General features: G+C 50.1%; 1 long non-coding RNA gene across 1 annotated transcript in view; it reads right to left on the minus strand.

The window, feature by feature from the left end:
- Positions 1-20,978, minus strand: part of LOC116553818 — a 43,957-nt gene that overhangs the window by 21,986 nt on the left and 993 nt on the right. The window contains exon 2 of the long non-coding RNA XR_004269929.1: positions 18,104-18,244. This is a non-coding gene — a long non-coding RNA (uncharacterized LOC116553818). The remainder of the gene's footprint in view (positions 1-18,103; positions 18,245-20,978) is intronic.

Consider the following 20,978-nt stretch of genomic DNA (forward strand, 5'->3'; position numbering starts at 1 on the left):
TGTCCTAAATATGAGTGGGTGTGTCTATCCTTCAGGGCAATTATGCAAATGTTCTAAGGCGGTCTCAGCTGCGCTGCCTGGGTTTGAATCCTGAACTCAGCATCTACTGGAGATATGATCTTGGGCAAATGACTTAGCCTCTGTGTGTCTCAGTCGTTCTATCTTTAATGTGGGGACAATTAGGCCAGTCACAGTGCCTCACACCTGTAACCCTAGCACTTGGGGAGACTGAGGCAGGAGGATAGCTTGAGCCCAGAAGTTTGAGACCAGCCTGGGCAAAATATTGAGGCCCCCATCTCTACAGAACAAAAATAAATAAATAAATAAATAAAAGCAATAGGTATAACTAGCCAGACATAGTGGAGCACTACTGTACTCCAGCCTGGGTAACAGAGCAAGACCCCTCTCTCTAAAATAAAAAAATTAAAAATTAAAAAGAAAATTGGGATAATACCTACTCCATAGGATTGATGTGAAGGTTAAAATGAACTCAGTCATGTAAAACCCTTAGAACATCCCCAGCACATAGTAAGAGTTCAACAAACGTTTTTATTTTGTGTATCTATGTGAGCATGTTAGTGTCTCTCATTCCTTTAACAGGAAGAACAGGTGGCCATGCACAGTGGCTCACGCCTGGAATCCCAGTCGTTGGGAAGCCAAGTAGGGAGGATCACTTGAGGCCAGGAGTTCCAGTTCAGCTTGGGCAACATAGTGAGACCCCTGTCTCTACAAAAAAATTTAAAAAGTAAAAAAAAAAAAAGAAAAGATAATAAAAGAAGAAACATTGTCTGACCCTTCTCCCATTAGGGAGGCTGCATGGGTCTGTACATCCTTTCTGTCTGTTTGTAGACACTTAACTTTGGTAGCTGTGAGCATCTGGAGTGCTTGAGGAAGCTGGGCTTGCTCAGAGCCAGGGCCCCATCCTCACTGGGAGAACTGGGACGGGAGGAGTGACACTCATCTAGCTTGCATCCCTCCATGCTTCCAGGACACTCCTGGGGGTGGCAATGCACCAACTGCATCCCTGGGTCACTCAGATAAAATATCAGCTGAGCCAGGAGGGAGCCATTGAGGGTGGGGGTGGAGAGAAGTAGGTCACTCTGAGTCCATCCAGGACAGGGATGGGCAAGGCAGGGGTGGGGGCGGTTTGTAAGGGAGGCTCTACAAGCTCATGTCAGAGAGAGGTGTCATTCCAGCAGCGGTGGCAAGCCTAATTCCTCATCCTCTTCTGCAGGGGTTAGCCTGCCCTCCCATCTACCCAACTCCCAGCTCTTGCTGCTTCTGATGCTGCTGAGAGGGCTGTTCCCAGGCATCCCACCTCTGGGAGGCACCTCTGGGAGATGCTGGGCTGCCAGGCAGGTTGGGCAGGTTTGGGAGAAGGTGGGAGGGGCCCTGACTTGGGGGAGGGACCTGGGCCTGGAATGGAGCTGGGCTCCCGAGGTGCCCAGGCAGGCGGCAGCCTGAGGAGGGGTGCAAATGTGGTCAGAGCCAAAGCTCAGCCTGGAAGGAGATGCGGGAGCTCAGACAGGCTGACTTCCACCCCTGGGCTGCACAGCCCCGTTCCCAGTGTAGGCCCTGTGTCCCAGAGACCTGCAGAAATCAGAGGCGCTGAACACAAAACTGGGACATAGGATCAGGAAAGGGCTTGCAAGATCCATGGGACAAAGTAATTTTAAATGGGACCTACCACTCTACCCACTCCCTGGGGCATGGGTACAAGCACCTGGGAAATCACACACATCGGCTCATGTGTGTTCATCACACACACACAAGCACACACTATCACACACATCACCCGCAGGCACGTGCACACAATCGTGAACACATAGATACCCCCAGGCACAGACACCACACAGGGACAGTGCTGGAGCCCAGAGTGTTCTGTGTCACTTTCCACATTCAGAAATCAGATCCTGGGAGTTTAAATAGTGTGACCAAGGGCCACTTTTGGGGGTTCCCCAAAGAGAGGCCCTCTTTAGGCTTTTCTCTCCTAAGAAGCCACTCTTTTTTTTTTTTTTTTTTTTTTAATTTTAGAGCAAATGTCAGCCAGAAGCTACTCTTGCCTAATGCCCCACAGCCACACCCTGCCTCCATAGGTCTTTTGTCCCTCTGTGGAGTAGCTGGCCTTCCAGTACTGCCACATTTGTGTGCGCACCTGAGGCTTGATGCTTCCAGGACTCTCTGGCTTGGGAGCTCCTAGAGGGCCAACTCCTCCCCATCAGGGTTCTTCCCCCAGCAACATTTCTTTAGAAGGGGGTCGGTGAGTTCCAGTGGGGAGGCCAAGAAAGCTGAGGTGGAGGTGGGCAGGAGGGCTGTGACCGTGAGGAGAGCCTGGGTTTGGGCAGGCATCTCACACTGAGGCTGGCCACTCAGAGCCACGCGCCTCCTGTACAGACACCTCCCCTGGAGGGGTGTGAGGAGCAGAGAGGAGGAAGAGTTCGGGGTAAGCTGGCGAGATGAGCCATATGGGCACATGTAGGGGAAGGAGCAGGTGACAGTCTTCCTATTCTATTTTGGGAGTAAATGGATATTTACAATACTTGCCCCCAGTTATTCATGCTTATACACACGCAGGTTCTCACACACATACGAACCTTCTCAAAGCAGACACACCATATGGACCTGGCATTTCACCCACAGGTGCCCACTCTCACCCTGCACCCTCAGCCCCACGCCAACCCACTTCTCACACCCATGTGCTCACTTTCACATGCTGGCGGGCTCCCAGCTTCTCTGGCTCAGGCTCTGAACAGACAGAAGAATGTGATAAAATCGACAGCTGAAAACTGTCCTGAGAGCAAAAGCTGTACTTTGTTGGGAAATCTGAGCCCTTATTGGAGGAATACAAGTGTCTGTGTCTGGGGGCTGGGGAGAGGGGAGGTGGTGGGGTGGTCTCCCAGGGCGCCTGTGACCACTGGGCTGTTTCCATTATAAAAAAAATGATGAAAGGAGCCGGGCAGTGAGAGCATGGCTGTGAGTAAATAAAGCTGCCACCTTTGACCCTTGGAGGCCAGAGCTCATCCCAGAATGAATGCTCATTAGGGAGGGGGTACTCAGGCCCAGCCCAAGTCCTCCAGCACCCGTGGCCCAAGGCCAGACTCCCCAGAGGAGAGGGGATATGAGAACCCCTATGTGAGGCTGGGGGGCCTGTAGAGGTAGTAGGGGGTGGAAAAAGGAACAGGGGATGTGAGAGGGTGTTGGGGACTTTAGGGAGAGGGTGATGGTCATGGGGGAGGGAGGAGAACAGGCAGGAGAGCTCTGACTTCTGGCTCCCCCTCCCTGGACTCCTCTCTCTTCAGCCTCTCTAGATCTCTTCCGCTCTTGGGCTCTGAAACAAGCATACCTCCCCCTTCTCCTGCTTAAGGCTCAGTTTGCTTATTTTTCTAATCATCAGGAACTACAGGCAAACAGGGGTTAGCAAAAATAACAAACATGGGGCAAACTACAAAGTCACCAGGAATCCCAGAAAGGTTGAGAAGTGGTTGATTCTGGCTTTGATTCAGAAATAAAAGTATTGGCCAGGCATAGTGGCTCACGCCTATAATCCAGCATTTTGAGAGGCCAATGCAGTTGGATTGCTTGAGCTCAGGAGTTCGAGACCAGCCTGGGCAACGTGGTAAAGGAAAAAAGAAAAGAAGGAGAGAGGGAGGGAGGGAAGGAAAGGAAGAAAGGGAAAGGAGGGAAGGAAGGGAGGAAGGGAAAAGAAAAGTAAATAAAGGGAGGGAAGGAGAGAAGGAAGGAAGGAGAATGAAAGGAGAGGCAGAAAGAAAAAAGAAAGAAAGAAGGAAAGAGAAGAGGAAGGAAGGAGAAAGGAAAGGAAAGAAAGGGAGGGAGGGAAGGGAGGAAGGAGAGTGAAAGAGAGAGAAAGAAAGAAAGAGAGGAAGGGAAAGAAAGGGAGGGAGGGAGGGAAGGAAGGCGAGTGAAAGAGAGAGAAAAAGAAGAAAAGGAAAAGAAAGAGAAAGAAAGAGAAAGAAAGGAAGAAAGGAAAGAAGGAAGGAAGGAAGGAAGGAAGGAAGGAAGGAAGGAAGGAAAAGAATTGCTGAACCCATACCCTATGGGTCTGTCCCAAACTCCTTTCCTACTGATCTGTCCAGCTCAGCTCTGGGCAGTCGCTGGCTTGGAGCAAAGCTCAATAAAGTTGGCTGCATAGATAAATAAGTGGGTACATAGATAAATGCATGGGTGGATGAATGAAAGAAGGGTCTTGGTCATCAACCCCGACTCTGTCTGGGTTCAAACTTCAAGCACATATGTGGGGCTGGCCTCTCTGTGGGGCCAGCCACGATCCTCTTCCCCTTCTCTGCAGCTGACCTCTGGGCCCCCCTCTCTCCAGGGCTGACATCCACGTTCTTCTGTAGCCATCTTGGCTCTTACAGGTTCACCTGGTCCAATCTCAGGAGAAGAAAGCACTTTGCAACGGAGCTCTGAAAGACTCCTGCCCTGCGTGTCTCTTCATCCTCTGTGGACCCGGCAGCCGCTTCCTTTGTTCCTCCCAGAGGCTGCTATGTGGACACTAAGTAGGTTCTGGAAAGTCCTGTTTTGGCTGATTTTAATGAGTGATCTAATAATAAAACGTAGCAATAAACAAAGTTTTCACCAAAAGACAAGGAGACTCCCAGGTTGTTATATGCAGGACATAGAGGCAACAAGGACAAGAAACAGACCACTATGTTCCCACCCCTGCCACCCCATCTGTCCCTGACTTAGAAAGAGGAAGTTCAAGAAAAGTATCCCTGGCTGAGCACAGTGGCTCACGCTTGTAATCCCAGCACTTCAGGAGGCCAGGCAGGCAGATCACGAGGTCAGGAGTTTGAGACCAGCCTGGCCAACACAGTGAAACCCGTCTCTACTGAAAATACAATAATTAGCTGGGCGTAGTGGCAGGTGTCTGTAATCCCAGCCACTTGGGAGGCTGAGGCAGGAGAATTGCTTGAACCCAGGAGGTGGAGGTTGCAGTGAGCCAAGATCACGCCATTGCTCCAGCCTGGGTGACAGAGAACTAGGCTCCATCTCAAAAAAAGCATCCCTACTTTTCTGTAAGGGTGAGGTTGCTGGAGGAAGCCCAGCACAAGCACACTTCAGGCAGGACAGAGTTAGCAGGAGGCCAGTCCTCGGCTGAGAGGCTGTCTCTGTCCAGTAAGACATGACCTGCAGCCACATGCCCAGAATCTGGCCCTTCTTTATGCCCCAGACACAAAGCCTATTTTCCCTAAATCCCCGAGAGTGACCCAGCTGGGTCTTTGTCCCTTGGTGGGGGGGGGAGAATAGGGAAGCTGAACCCCCAAGTGGGGAGGAGGAATCCAAGGTCGCAGACCCCTGTGTGTTCCCACTGGATGCCTGGTCTGCACCAATGGCCCTCTCCTGCTCCAAATTTCTCTTGCCACATCAGATGAAGGAGAAAACTAGGTGGGTTCAGCTTCAAAAACCAGCCAAAGGCCTAGGAGACATAGGCATCACGGAAGTCAATCACCATTTTCTGTCTCTCCTGTTCAAGTTCCCTCAACTCAACTCCAGCCTGAATCATTACCACCTTTTCCTAAGTTACTCCGGGACAGATAATATTCTGCAGGTTTCACATGAATTCATGAATTTAATCCTCACAAGAGCTCTATGAAGGGGTGCTGTTAATTATCCCCAATCCCAGATGAGAAAATTGAGGTGCCGGGTGTGGTGGCGCGTGCCTGTAGTCCCAGCTACATGGGAGGCTGAGGTGGGAGGATCACTTCAGCCCAGGAGTTCTGGGCTGTAGTGCATTATGCTGATCAGGTGTCTGCACTAAGTTTGGCATCAATATGGTGACCTCCTGGGAACGGGGGGTCACCAGGCTGCCTAAGGAGAGGTGAACTGGCCCAGGTCGGAAATGGAGCAGGTCAACGCTCCCATGCTGATCACACCTGTGACTAGCCACTGCACTCCAGCCTGGGCAACATAGCGAGGCCACGCCTCTAAAAAAATAAAATAAAAAATAGGAGAGAAAACTGAGGTCTGGAAGGGTCAAATTACTGGTCCAAGGTCACCCAGTTTTTATTTTTTAATTATTATTTATTTATTTATTTATTTTTGAGATGTAGTCTTGCTCTGTCACCCAGACTGGAGTGCAGTGGCACAATCTTGGCTCACTGCAACCTCTGCCTCCTGGGTTCAAGTGATTCTCCTGCCTCAGCCTCTGGAGTAGCTGAGATTACAGGCACACGCCAACACACCTGGCTAATTTCTGTATTTTTAGTAGAGACTTGTTGGCCAGGCTGGTCTTGAACTCTTCACCTCAGGTGATCTGCCTGCCTCAGCCTCCCAAAGTGCTGGGATTACAGGTGTGAGCTACCATGCCAGACCTTGCCCAGTTTTTAAGTGGAAGATTGGACTTGACACCCAGGCTGTCTGGCTTCTAGGTGGCTGGCAGGTATCTGAGTCTGGTTTGGGGACAGGAAAGCACAGGCTTGGGGTCGGATTGGAGGATGAGTGAGTATCCCCAGCTAGCCGCCTGGGAGCTCTGCTGCCAGGACCCCTATCTGACCCACAGCAGGTAGAGGCATGGTCCTTTCACAAGCAGCACCTTCTACAAGCAGCACCAAGGTCTCCTCTGGCTGACAGAGGTCTCCTCTGGCTGAAAGAAAGGTGTAAACGCTCACATCCCTCTCCCTCCCCCATTTTACTGAGCTCCTATCTTCTCAGCAACAAAAAACTCATCAGCATTAAACACCAGCTGTTTACATCAATCATAATGCCTCATCCCTTGATCTTTATTAAGGTTAAACCTAGCAGTGGCTCACAATTGTAATCCAAGCACTTGGGGAGGCTGAGGCAGGTGGATTGCTTGAGCTCAGGAGTTTGAGACCAGCCTGTGCAATATGGTGAAACCCCCTCTCTACAAAAAATACAAAAATCAACCAGGCGTGGTGGTGTGCACCTGTAGTCCTCGTTGCTCGAGACGCTGAGGTGGGAGAATTGCCTGAGCCTGGGAGTTTGAGGCTGAAGTGAGCTGGGATCACATGCCCTCCAGCCTGAGACCAGCTGAGACCAGCTGATACCAGCCTGAGCAAGAGTGAGACACACACACAAAAGCTAAAACCTGTGCTTTTTCTGAGTTTAATCAGTAAAAATATGCCATCTTCTTCAAATTTTTTAAATTTACCATTGCATTGCTTGTTGTTGTTTTGTTTTCATTTTGTTTTGAGATAAGGTCTGGCTCTATCACCCAGGCTAGAGGGCAGTGGCACCATCTCGGCTCATGGCAACTTCAGCCTCCCAGGCTCAAGTCATCCTTCCACCTCAGTCTCCTAAGTAACTGAGACTACAGGCGTGGCACCACCAACCCCAGCTAATTTTTGTATTTTTTGTAGAGACAAGGATTTCGCCATGTTGCCCAGGCTGGTCTCAAATTCATGAGCCCAGGCGATTTACCCACCTCAGCCTCCCAAAGTGCTGGGATTGCAGGCATGAGCCACTGCACCCAGCATGCACTGTTGATTTTTAATTTTTTTTTTTAAATAGAGACAAGGTCTCTCACTCTGTCACCCAGGCTGGAGTGCAGTGGCACAATCACAACTCATTGTAGCCTCAACCTCCTGGGCTCAAGCAATCCTTCCACCTTAGCCCCCTAAGTAGCTGGGACTACAGGCATGTGACACCACGCCTGTTTTTGTTTTGTTTTGTTTTGTTTTCTGTAGGTATGGTTTCACCATGTTGCCCAGGCTGGTCTCAAACTCCTGGGCTCAAGCGATCCGCCCAAGCTGATCCAAGGCTCAGCTTGGCCTCTCAAAGTGCTGGGATTACAGGTATGAGAATTCCCCAATTCTCTGCCTAGCCTATTTTTATTTTTATATGATATAAAATAACTTATATTTTTAAATGGTAAAGTTTTTCTCAATATAATTTATTGGTAACATTCTTCTCCCATTTTCTAATGCCTATATTAAATTCTTAGGTGTGATTATGTCTATTTCTAGGCTCTATTCTGTCCCATTGATTTAAATGTCAATTTTGATGCTTACCCTACATTGCTTCCATTCAATTACCCTATAACAAAATGCTTTAACATCTGGTCAAACTTGCTCTTTAGAAAATTGTTTGACATGTTCACCTATTTACTCTTTCATGTGAAATGTAGAATCTTTTTATTTCTCTGGGTTTCAAGAAAATGTCTAGTATGAGTTTTTGTTTAGTAGGGCTTTAAGTCTATGAATTGCCTTGGGGAATACTGATATTTTAATAACGCATGGCATCTTCACCTAGAATGTGGCACATCGCACCATTTTCCTGTGTCAGGTTTAGCGGTTTGATGGGCTGTGTGCTATTCTTGTGCGCTGATGCTCCCTAGCCGACTTAACCATTTCCCTAGGGTTGGGTATTTGGATTGCTTCCAAGGTTGAACTATTATGAACAGTGCTGCTATAAACATCTGTACAAATTGCCTTTTCATTTCCATGGGATATGGTCTCAAAAGTGGGATAGTCTGATCAAAGGCTATGAGCATTCCCTTTTTGTTACATAACCCGGGGAGGATGGAACCAATTTGCAGCACCACCAGCAACATATGAAGAAATAGCTACTTTTCCCTTACAAACCCTTAAGCAGCATGAAGACTTAAAAGGGTAACTTGTTCCTAAGATAAACAAGCCACAGCTACCTGAGGACAAAAGGGGGTGTTTGAGAGCACAGGGTTCTTTCCTTCCTGCCCACCCGCCCCCACCCCTGCTCGGGTCTCTCTGTTACCCAGGCTGGAGTGCAGTGGCATGATCTTGGCTCACTGCAACCTCCACATCCCAGGTTGAAAGGATTCTTGTGCCTCAGCCTTCCACGTAGCTGGAAGTACAGCCACCCACCACCACGCTCAGCTAATTTTTGTATTTTTAGTAAAGATGGGATTTGCCAAATTGGCCAGCCTGGTCTTAAACTGCTGGCCTCAAGTGATCCGCTGGCCTCGGCCTCCCAAAGTGCTAGGATTACAGGCGTGAGCCACGGCGCCCAGCCAAGAGCATGGGATTTCAAGGAGCACAGATATCAAAACCAGAGGCAGGCTGCCCACCACTCTCCCCACCTGTGGCAGCCCTGCTGCCCCAGACCTTCTCAGAGCCCAGTTCCCTGTCAGCATGGGAACCTGGCTTATTCTTATTTATTTAGCATGCATTTTAACAGTATTATATTATGTGATGGGTACTAGTCAAAGCACTTTACAAATACTAACTCACTGACTTCTCGAAATAAGCTCATGAGGTAGATCATTATTATTATTATTCCATTTTACTGATGAGAAAACTGAGTCAGATAATCTTTTTATCTTTTCTTTCTTTCTTTCTTTCTTTTTTTTTTTTTTTGACATGCAGTCTTGCCTGTCTTTAACTTTCACCACAACATATGGGATAGGTAGCATATCTCCATTTCATAGAAGAGGAAACAGCAGATCAGAGAAGTTAAGTGTGTTGCCCAGGATCACAGAGCTAGTGAAGTTGCAGAGGAAGAATTTGAACCCAGTTGGCCAAATATCAATGCCTTTGGTCTTTCCATTATACTTGGCTCCAATCTGGCTCCACTCTGGCTCCCTGAAGCCCCACCCTTTACTCTGGTCCATTTCTCTTTGCCCTGATTGGTATTCTCGAAGTACACAGAGGTGGAAACAAACCCATTTGGTGTAGCTCAGCTGTTCTTCCCAGCCACTGTCAGGCCTGGCTTTAGCAGGCCCAAAGTAACCACACCTTCTCTTTTTTGGAACTGAGAGCCACTCCCTAAGAGAGAGCCAAATAGCTTCTTCCTTTCTTTTTTCAAAGTTGACACCCTGTTGGAGTCTGCCCACTAGGTTCCTACTTCCTGTTTTAAGCGCTTCAGTTGGCTTACAGAGTGCAGATGATGGGCAGGTTCTGATGCCAATAAATAGGCCACATCCCTCAGCTCAGATTTTTGCTCTTCCTACTTCTCTAGGTCCTCCGGCATGACTCATAGCCCAGGTACCTTCTGGGGTGCGGTTTTTACCAATACTGTTATACACTTGCACAAGGCCCAAATATGTTGAACACATTATGACATGTACACAGAATTCCCAACAAGGATAAGAGAAGCCACTTTCTTCAACCCTGGCAAACTCTGGGATAGTCTGTGGAAGCATCATCTTTGGAAACAATGCTTGGCATGTTGATCAGTTGTGCATTTGTGTGTGTGTGTTCTTTTGTGTGGACATGCACACCTGTGTGACTGTATGCATCTCTAAGTGCATACTTTCCAGTGGGGGACAGTACAGATGCATGTCTGCATAGCTTGACCCATGACTTCAGTGATAGACAATGTGTTATGCTCAGGAGTTTGCATACATATTCTTGAGAGTGAGGAGTCTGTATGTACCTCCGTCGTGTGTGTGTGTGTGTGTGTGTGTGTGTGTGTGTGTCTATACACCACGTACAAGTCATGTGAAAGGCCTGGTTAGGAAGGTTTCCCATACCCAGACCACTTAGAAAAGACTTGGGAGGGATACTGGCCAGGAGAGGTGGGGTAGAGAGAAAGGTCTAATCCTTCATAAATAGGCAGAGGGATGTTGTGGTCAGTCAGAAATGTCCCCAGGCAGATTCAGGTAGGTTTGCAGCATTTAGCAAAGACACTTATAGCCCACAGCAAGAATGGTGGGTAGAAGCTGGGGGTAAGTATGTGCTGGCCAGATTAGGTCTAGCCCCAGTTTTAAGGAGCAAGGGATAGAAGAATATGGTAAAGCATTCCCTGTCCCCCTCATCCAACAGGCTCTGGGCCCCATCCTGTCCCCTATGGTCTTTCAAAGACCGCACAATTTGGTCTTGATGGAAAGGTGGTGGCTGCTGGAGAGGGCTCCAGGAGGCCTACAAAGAGGCCTTGCTAGTGCTCCCTACCCTTCTGCCTGCTCCAAAGGCAGAGAGGCTTCCTTCTTCCAGAAGCTGCTCAAAGTTTTCGCTGACTTCAGACGCAAAGAGGAGGAGGGAAGAAAAGGAGGGGAGGCCTCTGAGGTGGGGAAACTTTTGCTGAGATTGCAGGCTCCCCAGCCCCTCCCTGGTTCCTCATTAGGAGTCCTTGGACATAAATAGTCTTTTTATTTGAAGGCCGAGAAAAACCAGGGGTTGTGTTAATGACCAGCAGGCAGCAGGGCAAGAACTAGGCCGGGGACTGGCTCTCTTGACCTTGAAATCCTGTCTGCACTTTTCTGCTGTGCAGATCTCGTATTTTCCCAGATCTTGTCTCTATCGCCTTAGCCCTGCCCTCTCAATGGGACCCTAAAGAAGACTCAAGAAGAGGGGTTAGGGAGGCAAGAAAGGCATACAGTATGTCTGAGGAACTCATCAACTGAGTCTGGAAAACTGAACAGGGCTGGACCAATAGGGATGATAAACATCTTACATAAAGGTTAGTGCAATTACAAGAAAGATAGGAAAACAGAGATACCCCAATAAATTTGGAAACGTTTACACTGTTTCATCTTTATGTTGATACTGATTGATACATAAAGGTCAGTGCAATTATAAGAAAGATAGAAAAACAGAGATATCCCAATAAATTAGGAAACGTTTACACTGTTTCATCTTTATGTTGATACTGACAATGGCTTGATGAATTAGAAGGCAGAATCCACTATGCCTCTCATAAGCAAGAAACGCAAGAGTCAGAGAAGTTAATTGATCTGTTTACAAACACACTATCAAAGCAGTGTGACTATAAGTCTGTGTCCTGTGACTAGACCCATGTCTCTGTGACTCCAAATCTATGATCAAAAAAAGGATTGTTGTGTTGTGTTGTGTTTTTTGAGACAGAGTCTCAATGGGTCACCCAGGCTGGAGTGGAGTGGCACAATCATGGCTTACTTCAGCCTAGAGCTCCCCGGCTCAATGGTCCTCCCACCTCAGCCTCTGTAGTAGCTGGGACTATAGGCATGCACCACCATGGCCAGCTAATTTTTTATTTTTTGTAGAGATGGAGTCTTGCTATGTTGCCCAGGCTAGTCTGAAATTCCTAGGCTCAAGCAAATCTCCTACCTCAGCCTCCCAAAGTGTTGAGATTACATATGCGAACCACTGCGCCTTGTCAAAAAAGATAGTTTTGAACATTTGTGTGCTCTTGGCCACTTGAGGAGGGACTTATTAATTGAGCTCTGAAAATGCGCAGGAAGGCAGAACTTTGACTTCACTTTTGAAGTAACAGTAGAAATTTTCTTTTCTTTTTGGGGGGCTGAGCGTAGGGATAGGGGTTGTCAGGCCTTTGCACCCAAGGAATGACTGGGGAAGGTGTGAGAGTTTCTGTCAGTTTGTACAACAAGACCAAGGGCAGCCAGCGATTGGGACAAGGTACTACAGATGAAAGTAAGTTCAGCGCCTTGAATGGAGGGGGAAGGGATTTGGGTCCCAACGCCCAGGCAATGCGGAGCCTTGAGCAGTTTCTGAGCTGGATTTGGAAGAGAGAGGCTTAGCGCCAGCCGGGACTAAACTACTGCAGAAATAGAGGATAAATAGAGGAGGTGAGGCTGCCTCCGGAGAAGGTGCGCAGAGGGAACTCCTGGGCAAAAGGCCCGGAAAGGCTGGGAACCCCGCACCCCTGAGAGAGCGCGCAGGCCGCGGCCCCAGCGTGAGGCAGCCAGGCTTCTGCCGTTCTTACGGAGCAGAGCGCGCGGCCCAGAAGCCATGGGCTCTGCGTTCTGAGCCTCGCGCCTCATTGAGAGGTTATTAATAGGGAGTTTGTCTGGTGTCAGAGCGCAGACATAAACTGCATTAGCATTACCCCATAATCTTATTTAGTAAACGCTCATGCCGTTCCATCTCCTGTAATTGCATTGGGAAGATGCAATATTTATGAAAGGGGAGAGGGGAATGTCACTGTTCATCTCGGTGCTGCAGTAAAAGTCCCCAGAAATACAGCACTGGCCGCCCAGGTCTGGCGGTAGGCCTGCGAGAATATCTAGCGTTGGTGCCGTGCCTCCTCTGGATGTCCCCCTGGCCGCCCCCAGCCCAGAGTTCCCTCCTCAACCTACCTCACTGAGTCCTGGGCAGGAGTGGAGGATGTGCCAGCAGGGGCAGCAGCCACATCTCCCCCTGGTGTTACCCCTCCCAGGTGGTGGTCCCTGGCGAATGGGACATAAAGACCTCAGATGCATTGAGTCCTTCTGGTGAGTGGGAGGCTCAGTTTTTGGTTAGCTCCCACCCTTAGTTGGAATTCTCTTTTGCCAGGGGCCAAACCTACTCCAGAACTGAATGGAGTGGGGCTGGGGTGGCAGTGGAGGTGGCGAAGTGAGTGATTTGGTCAAGTAGGGGCAGGGGGGCAGAGAAGGGTGGCAGCAGGTGAGAGGCACCCCACCAGGGGTCCTGGCTGCAGCTGTGCTGGCCACTGGGATGATCCTGAAACCCACTGCAGCCTGGGATTCCTAGGGAGGGTTCCCTCTTCCACCATCCTGGGAGCCCTGAGCCTGGATCCCTAGGGCATCTCACGTGTACACTCAATACAGAGCCAGGTCTCCAGCTTCGTAGTGGAGAAGGCAAAGTTGCCCGGTGGGACTCAGGAGCATGCCCCGTGCCACCTCACCTGAACACCCTGGTCTGCACCAATCTTGGGTTGAGCTCAACAGCTAGGGAAGTCTCACTGGTGTCCAGAACACCTATGGGTGGGTGTCTGCTGGTTGCAAGCTGAGACTCTGGTCTGCCCCTAGGCATTTGCAGTTCAGGGACAGATACACAGACATAATCTCTGCTCTAGGAGTTGCAGGTCACCTAGGTCAGAAGAGTTATTTTCCAGCCACTTATCGGAGGCTTCTTGTGTGTGTTGTGTGTGTGGGGGGGTGGGGGGGCAGGGAGGGGATCTGTGAGCCTAACCTCAAAAGGGCTACAAGTACTGAAACAGTCCAGATACAAGGATGTCAAGTGTGGAAGGGCTGAACAGAAACTGCTGGTGCGGCATCCCAGGAAGGGGGAGCCCATGGCAGGCAGGGGAGAATGGGAAAAGTGAGGTGCCAGGAGCTCCACTGTACATTGCTGGTGATCGGATCTAGGGTGAGGTGGCTGCAGAAATCTGGGCCGACAGGACAGGAGGTGCCAAGCAGTCACTTTATGTGGTACCCAGGGCAGTGCTGGGATTCAGGCCCAAGTCCCTGGTCTTGGGGCTACTGTGGCCCCCAGGGATGGGAGCTTGGTCTCCTTACAAATCCCATCCATGCCTCACTACACACAGCTTTAATAATTCCCGCCCTGCGCACCTGTCCACTTGACCATATCCGCACGGGCAGCATCCCACTCCACTCGCAGGGCTGACAGCTCTGGATGCTCTTGCACACTCGGGCACATGGCCGCACACCCAGACCCGCTTCGCTCACACCACACTCAGGAAGGCCCCTAACTGGTCTAATTCCCAGCAGCGGCCTTCCTCACACCCGCCCCCTCCCCTCCTGGCTCTAGCTTCTCGACTTTGGTGGGGAAGGGGCGCCAGAACGAGGGCAGCTGAGAAGGCCGGGGCGGAGGAGAGCCGTGGCCCCCTCCCGGTGTCAGCTCCCTCGTCGCCGTCCCATTAATCACAGTGCCGCAGTCCAGTTGGGGATCCCGGGCGCCCAGTGCCTCCCGCAGCCCCCAGGACAATGGGATTATTTCCGCGGGGAGATGCCGCCCCGGGCCGGGGCTCAGGAGGAGACGCCTCCTTCCCTCAATCCGTCCCTCGGCACCCAAGGAGCGCCTGCGGCGGCGGAGAACGGGTGGCAAAGCGGACGCGGGTGGCGCGCGGGTGGCAGGGCCTGGCCGACCTAATTCAATTAGCTGGGCCGCCGCCGCCTTCATGCGACTCCGGGCCCGCCGGGGCTCCCGCTCTGGGCAGCTGTTCTTTGTGCGCGGAGACCATGCATATGGATGCGGTTCCTCCCCCTTTAACGCTCTCCCTACCCACACCCACTTCTGGCACCTGCGGCTTGCCCTGCCCCGCCTCCTTCTCTGCGAGGGAAGGCGACCCTCGTCTCTCCAGGAAAGTTGGAAAACTGTGTGGTTGCTTTTGAGCTCCCTGTGGCCATCGTCAGAGTATGTGTGAGGGGAAGGGGGTGTTTTTGCTTTTGTGTTTTGTTTTGTTTCATTTTGGGTTATCTGAGCAGGAAGGTCTGTGTGGAAGTGAGCGTGCCTGTAAATCTGTAGGCGTGTGGTTGGGTGTGTCTGTGTGTACCTGTGTACCAGTGACCTAGGGCTGTGTGCACGGAGGGAGAGGGTTTGGTTTGGTTCTGGATCTGTGCTGCAGGGACTGTGAGTGGGGTGGGTGTGTCTGTGGGCATCTGCACATGGGTGCATGCAGGTTTTGTGGGTGCCTGTGGGGACTGCACACCACCGAGTTCGTGTTCGTGTGCAGGTGAGTGGCGGTGTGTGCACCTGCGTGTGAGCCTGTTGCATCTGTGCCAAGCCTGTGTCTGGAAATATTCGGGAGTTGGGTATTTCTGTGTCACCATTGGTGTATATGCTGTGCTTCGGTGTGCAGTCCGAACAGCTTGGGAATCATGTTAACCTCCTCTACCACCACTACCACTGGCCAGCAGCTGGGTGTCCCCAACTGAGACCATTTTCCCCACCACTCCCCACCCCGCCTTGCTTTTCTGGTGGAGGAGAAGCTTGGCAAATTAATATCCAACCTGAACTCCAACAGGCTTAGGGTGGAGGCAGAGGCCTGGGTAGCTAGGCCCTCGCATCTTGAGGAGGGTCCCAGTCGGTTTTCCACTCCCAACATAGTCCAGCCCTGGCTCAGCAGGAGCCGCAGCTTCCAATGTGCAAACAGTCCTGAGCACCCCCTGAAATAATAATTAGGCCTGCCTGTGTCAAGGCAGCCCTAGCACCTAGGAGGGACCGCATGACCCCCATCTCTGTCTCCCCAGCCACAGCTCAGGATTGGGTCCCCTGGGAAGGTGGTTTTCATGCACTTGGGTGTCTTCACCCATCCTTACTCTGAGGCCAAATCTGCACCCCCAGCAGAGGCAAGGAATTGAGATGAGAAATCTGGGTAGATCTGGCGACTGCAGGGCCATCACCTGCCCAGCTGGAAAGCTTGCCTCCTTCCTCTGTTTTACTGCACACAGGCAGAATGAGGGATCTGCACACCTGTAGAGGTCCTTTCTGCAGACAGCAAAGGGAACTTGCCAACCCCAGGAGGGAACAGGGTGGTTCTTGGAAGGCAGTGGGGCCCTCAGAGGCCTGGCCCCATAATAGGCTGGTGCTCTTTCGGCTTCCTCACCCTCTCCCACACCTCAGCGCAAGGCTTGGCTTCTGGACCCAGGACGGGCCCACCTGGCCAGCAGAGTGGAGCCAAGGTAGACACTAAGGATGACAGAGGTTGAGGCCGGCCCACAGCCTTTGGTCCTAAGCTCAGCTGCCCTACTGGGACCCACTGGTGGGACTCTGAACTCTGTGCCCAGGGAGCCCTTTGAGGGCTGTCTGGGGAGAGCAGGGTCATGGGGGTCTGTCCTGCCCTAAGCCTTCTCTTAGCCCAGTCCCTGCCTGCCCCTTTCCAGGCTTCTGGCATACTTGGGGGTTACTCAGGATAGGAGATTCCTTAATCAAGGGCACCATGGTCAAGACGGTGCTGGATGGATTGTGGAACCTGAGGGTCTCTGGACCTCCCTTGGGAAGGACATAGTCAGACACTTGAGGCCTTAGCTCAATGCCCAGGGATAATGAGGCCAACAGCTTCCTTTAGGGTCAGAAGCCAAGCAGGGAGGGGAGGCAGTGGAGGGAAGGGATCTCTACAGAAGCACCCTATCTCTGACGCATCCACCTGCTGGGCTCTGATTGAGGGGAGTAGACAGGGGAAGAGAGGGAAATTGCCTACCACTACACAGGATGACAGCTAAAGTGTGGCCCACAGCAGGGACATGTCTGTCTCCTGTCCATCTGTCCTCTATCCATTCAGGGTCCCTCCACTGATGGGAAAATGCGTGTGTGTCCCAGGAGAGATCCTCCATATCTCATGTAAGAATTGGGTGGGGGTACAGGGGCTGGCCCTGGAACACCCCCAACCCTGAGGACTCATTGAGTTGAATCACTTGACCTACTCACTGTCCCCCTCCCCAGTCTAGGCTCCTAGAGACCATCCTCCCCAACCCAGGGCTCCTGGAGTTACAGTGCCCTTTACTGCATCTCTAAGTCCCTAAGTCCCCAGGTGATCCTGCCTCTCCCACAGCGGGGAAAGTTTTCTGCCTCTTTTCTGAGACAGGTGGGAAGGCAGTGGGAACACCTTTGGTACTAGGACATCATTGACTCCACCATGGACCACTTCCTGTTACATATCCCTTTACATATTTCTCAGCCCCCTTTCCCTACTATATATCCATTGGGTATGCCCTGTGTCTCCCTCCCTACAACCACAGGCCCCCACACGGCCACTTCCCTGACAATTCCATTGGATTAAAAGACATCCCTCCAACGATACACACCATCTGCAGCACACAGTCATAGCAGAGGGATGTCCTCACCCCATCACAAGCACTCTCTACAGAGGAACAGTTGTAAACACATACTTATCCTACTACAGAAAACACATTCACTTGCATTCTCACTGACACACACATCCTCACATGACAAAATGCAGTGGTACAACATACCCAGACTCCCTTCTCCTCCTCCAACACTCTTACTGACATGCGTTTTGCTTCCACTTGTATCCCAACAGCTTAACACAGTGCCTGATACATACTAGACACTCCATAATTATTCATTGAATAAACTGTTAAAATTATCTCTTAAAGACATGCTCAGGACATCTGCACAGCCCTCTCAATCCTGACTGTCACACACGCTTTCCCATCCAGCTTTCCCCTCATGGATGCAAGGTCCCACAAACACAAAGTAATTAAGTTTCCACACATACCCGTAAGCTAAAGGACAACCCCTGGCCCGGGGGTCTCTTTCAGAGCAGGGAGGAGGAGACCTTGTGGGATCCACAGGGGCCTCCCCCTGGGCTGAGCCCGTCCTTTCCTCCTCCCCCAGCCCTGGCCCCAGCCCCAGCCCCAGCCCCAGCCCCAGCCCCAGCCTCAGCCCCAGCTGCTCTTCTTTTAATTGGAGGCACTTTTTTATTCTGCAGGCCAGGGGGAGCCGGTGCTTGGGGGAAGGGCGTTACCAGGTGGCCTCAGAACTGGAGAGACGGATCTGCAACTCACCTAGGTTCCTGCAAGATAGTCCTGTGAGGCAAGAGCCAAGTTTAGGCTTAAGGAAGCAGCTTGTAATGAGCAGAGTCAGTAAAGTAGTGTTTGAGTCTGGTCTCTGCCCCTTTCCAGCTTTCAGTGCCTCGGTTTTCTCATCTGTAAAATGGAGATAACAAAAACCACATCACAGGATTAGTTAAACACGAGCGGAGAGATCATTCTCGCGATTGAAGGCACCTTGCACATGGCAGGTGCTCCATGAGTCCTGTTTTCTTCCCCTCCCTCCTCATTCCTAGCGGGGCTGTTTTGCAAGGCATGCAAAAGCACGGTGGAAACACAGAAGCTGCGGCGAACATAGGCTTGTGTGAGTCTCCTCTCCTGTTTCAGAAAACTTCCCAACCTTGCAACATGGTGCTCAGGCAACACTGCTTGCGGGAGAAGGGGTGGGGGCCAGAGCCCAGCAAATCCTGACCCTCTGGTCTTTCTAGGTGAGGAACAGACAGAGAGGGTAGTCTTGGCCCCCAGCAAATACCCTATTGGAAAACAAAGGGTGGGATTAAGCCAACTCACAAAACCCCAGCACCTCATTGAGGGTAAAAGTTGGGGGTATCCTCAATTGGGATAAAAGTTGACTCTGATAAACAGAAAAGGTGGCCGGGGGAGGAAGAAATCAGTCAAGGAAGTGGCTGTGACAGCAGGAGAAAGTCAGTACATCCCTGGGTTGCTGAATTTTAATAAGATCTTGACAGTCTTAGTGGGCCAGGTACAAGGTAGTGGTGACTTCTGCTGACCTGAAGCTGGGCCAGCAAGGGCAAAGTCCCCTACCAGGTATCCTGGACAACTGATGCCAGATCTGAGGAGTTCAAGGGGTGGATCAGGCAGGTGCCAGAAGGGTTGGAACAGGCAGGGTTGGAAGGCCATCTGAGCTGGAAATGATAGGTGTTCTTTTTTTTGTCTTGTAAATTTTACCTTCAACCAACTCACAGCAAAATGGTGTTTTAACTGCAGCAGGCAGAACTGTGGTGAGACTAAAAAGAGCGAGGCCACGAGGGCCCAGCCTGAAAGGAATCTGCAGCACCCCTCCCTATAGTTTTCAGTCTCAAACAAGGAAACTAGCTCAGGTTTTGAGATTCCAGATCAATCCTCTCTGTCTATAGGACTTGGAGCAAGTTTGTTCTCTTCACTGAGCCTCAGTTTTCATTTTCTGATTAGAGATGGGGCATTGCTCTGATGCCCAGGCTAGAGGTGCAATTATAGCACATTGGTAGCCTCAAACTCCTGGCCACAAGTGATCCTTAGCCTCAGACTTCAGAGCAGCTGGAACTACAGGCAAAGGTCACTGCACCCAGCTATTTTTTCTTTTTAAAAATGACATATAATTCATATGCTACAATATTCAGCCCCTTTAAAATGTACAGTTTGGTGGGTTTTAACATTTTTACAGTTATGTAACCATCACCACTATCTAATTCCAGAATATTTTCATTACTCCAAAGGGAATTCTGTATCCATTAGCAGTGAATTTCCATTCCCTGCCATCCCCTGAAAACCACTAATCTAGTCTCTGCCTCTGTGGATCTGCCTATTTTGGACATTTCATACAAATGGAATCATACAATAGATGGCCTTTGTGCTTGGCTTCTTTCATTTAGCAGAATAGTCTCCTAGGTTCATCCATGTTATAGCATGAACTGGCATTTCTCTTCTATTCCTTTTTATGGCTAAAGAATATTCCATGTGTGGATATACACATTTTGTTTATCTATGCATCAGTTGAGGGACATCTGAGTTGTTTCCCCTTTGGGGCTATTATGAATAATACTGCCATGAACATTCATTCGATTCTCTCAATTACAAAAAACCGGGACATTTCTATTAACTTCACAGGATTGTTATGAGTCTCAAACGATATATGTATGAGGCAGTACCTGGCACAAAGCTGTTTTTCAGTAAACAATTTATTTCTGTAAAACAATTTAGTTCCCTCAAGATAAGAGGCAGGAAGAGATCTATTCAGGTTCAGACAACTTCCAAAGTAAGATATGGAACTCCCTGGGTAGGGGTGTAGTACCTGGGTAGGGATGTAGTACCAGGAGTGGGTAAGTGGGAAGAACAGAACTGGCGAGGGAGCAGAGCCCTCTCATGTTTCTGCTTAGTGTTTGCAAACAACTACCAACTTCACATTTGGCTTTGTCTTGAGTGGGTCTTTGTGCACCTGGCTGGAGCTTAGACAAGGTTTTCCCCACAGAACTTCCAACCAGCACCTAGGTTTCTAGGCTAACTGACAAAAGCAAGTTGAATCTAGCTCCTCCATATTAATTCCCACCAATCATAGCCATTCTGAAGGGTGCTTTCCTCACATTTGTAAAATAGGGAGAATACTCATCTCAAAGATTGGTGTAGAGTTCATGTTGTTCTCCATAATACTTACTAACATCTGGCTTGTTGCATTTGCTTCCTTGCTTATTGTCTGACCCCCTCTACAGAATGTAAGCTTCATGAGGTCAGGACCTTTGTTTTGTTCACTGCTATGTACCCCGTGCCTAGAACAGTGCCTGACACATAGTGAGTACAGTACTCAATAAATATTGAATAAAGAGATACATTCATTCGTTATTCACCCAAGATGAACATATTTTGTTGTTTGGGGCTGTATTCTTCAGGATAGAACAGAAATGAATAAGCCACTCTCTGCCTCCAAGAAGAGCTCTTCAAGTGGAGGTGACAGACATGGCCAAAGCAAATAGATTTCAATGAGACTTGATGAGGAGAGAATGTGAGCCTTCACATTCTAGCATATTTCCAGATAGAAACAGAACCTACCCAAAGATCTAATCTGAAACTGAACTGAAATGGACCAGAAATAGATCCCAAGCAATAGAACCTGCAC

The sequence above is a fragment of the Sapajus apella genome, unplaced genomic scaffold (genome assembly GCF_009761245.1).
Source record: "Sapajus apella isolate SASKATOON/1434 unplaced genomic scaffold, GSC_monkey_1.0 scaffold13, whole genome shotgun sequence".
Lineage (NCBI taxonomy): Eukaryota > Metazoa > Chordata > Mammalia > Primates > Cebidae > Sapajus > Sapajus apella.